The sequence below is a fragment of the Somniosus microcephalus genome, chromosome 4, assembly GCF_052327205.1.
Source record: "Somniosus microcephalus isolate GS21.2 chromosome 4, FLI_Smic_1.0, whole genome shotgun sequence".
NCBI classification, from domain to species: domain Eukaryota; kingdom Metazoa; phylum Chordata; class Chondrichthyes; order Squaliformes; family Somniosidae; genus Somniosus; species Somniosus microcephalus.
In genome coordinates this window covers 98,756,740-98,758,971 of record NC_140990.1, presented here as the reverse complement: position 1 = coordinate 98,758,971, position 2,232 = coordinate 98,756,740, and positions in this window count along the sequence as shown.

The window sequence follows — 2,232 nt, the reverse complement described above, 5'->3', positions numbered from 1 at the left end:
ACTGAGGGTTGGCGTGGAGGAGGCTCACCCTCTCGACCAGGGGGTCCGTTTTATGGGACCTCACATGCTTCCGCAGTAGGACGGGTCCTGGAGACGTCAGCCATGTTGGTAGCGAGGTCCCCGATGTGGACTTTGTAAAGTCTGTGGGTTGTATAGCGAAGTAATACACAGACTACAAGAGTAACTTAAACAGGACTTTACCATTCGAAGGTCAGGGCGAATCTGCCCAATAAATCCTGACACAGCACTTATATACTGGTGTGGTCACCGTCGGTATTACAGTATACAGCAGCCAAGATAAAGTAGTGCCACACCTAAAATAGTTCTCTTAAAGGTGAACGGTTACATACGATAGTTCTCTTAAAGGTAGAACAGTTACATACACTACAATCCTCCCTTTTTAGCTTACAACATACTTATTCCCCATTAACCATATCATTAGAACATATATACAAATTATGTAAAACAGTTCACAGATTCAGTCTCTCTGGAGGTCTCCTGACTCTGTCCGGATAACGTCTCGGTGGTGTAGTAGTTTTCGGCGGGGTAGTAGGTTCTTCCGGCAAGGCCGATTCAGCTTGAAGGACAGTGTCAGGATCATCTGATTCCAGTATTACCAGATCGGAGGTAGGTGCTCTGGGTATCTCTGTTTCTACATTAGCCGTGTAAGGTTGTGGAGTAGGTTGGCTCTTTGTGGATGACCCTATGATCTGGTCAACATGGCGCCTTATTATGCTGTCACCAATGTCCACTGTATACAGCAGCGGCCCTAGCCTTTTTACAATAGTTCCAGGCTGCCATTTCTCGGTACGGTAGTCCCGGGCCAAAACTTGTTGACCTGTCTGAAAAGATCTAGTTGGCCTTTCATTCATGCCCTGGAATTGCCGGTTCTCTACGTCCCTTCTGACGTTTGGCTTAATCAAATCCAGCCGGCATCTTACTCTTCTATTGAAAAACATCATGGCGGGAGTTTGATTTGTGACCGCATGTGTTGCATTCCTGTATGCCAACAAGAAGTTATCTACCTTATGTTGTAAGTTGATGTTCTCATTACCCATGGCCTTTATGGCCTTCTTGAAGGTCTGGACAAACCTTTCAGCTAAGCCATTGGTGGCGGGATGGTATGGGGCTGACGTGTAGTGCTTGACCCCATTGCTTTTTAAGAACTTCCTGAATTCTTCGGACACAAATTGTGGTCCATTATCAGAACAGACCTGTTCCGGCAGCCCATTCCTGGCAAACATGGTCCTTAATACTGTGATGGTTTTTTCCGTGGTGGTGGAGGACATCTTTATTACCTCCGGCCACTTGGAGTGTGCATCCACCGCTATTAGAAACATTGAGTCCATAAATGGACCAGCAAAATCGATGTGTACCCTTTGCCAAGGAGATGAGGGCCACTCCCATGGATGCAGAGGAGCTTGTGGTGGCGCGTTTTGGACCTTCTGGCATCCTAGACAACTCTTGGTTATTTCCTCGATGTCTGCATCAATACCTGGCCACCACACAAACGCTCTTGCTAGGTTCTTCATTTTCACTCCACCCAGATGCCCCTCGTGAAGTTCCTTTAGCACCTTATGCTGAAGTTTGGGTGGAATCACCACTCTCGATCCACACATCAAGGTTCCTCGGCACACTGACAGCTGTTCTTTCCGTTGCGAAAATGCTGGCAGTGTTGGTTCGTCATGTGCTGGCCATCCCTCCACTGTTAGATCGTAGACCCGTGAGAGAGTCGGGTCATTTCTTGTTTCATTCTCGATCATCGAATTGGTTACTGGTAGACATTCTACTATGGATGAGTGGAACATTTCTACCGGGTCCATTGTAGCCGCCTCTTCTACTACCGGCAACGGTAGGCGCGATAACCCATCAGCATTTCCATGCTGTTTGGAGCTCTTGTATTCAATGTCATATTGGTGTGCCCCAAGTAACATGGACCACCTCTGTAACCTTTGCGCTGTCATAGTGGAAACGGCCTTGTTAGGGTTGAATATGGACACCAATGGCTGGTGGTCTGTCAGTAATGTGAACTTCTTGCCCTGCAGGTAATGATTGAATTTCTTTACTCCCCACACAAGGCTGAGGGCCTCCCTGTCTATCTGAGCGTAATTTCGCTCCGTGGAGGTCAATGATCGGGACGCAAATGCGACTGGCCTTTCCGAGCCATTTGGTAACTTGTGTGAAAGTACTGCTCCAATTCCATAAGGGGAAGCATCACAAGCTAGACGAAGA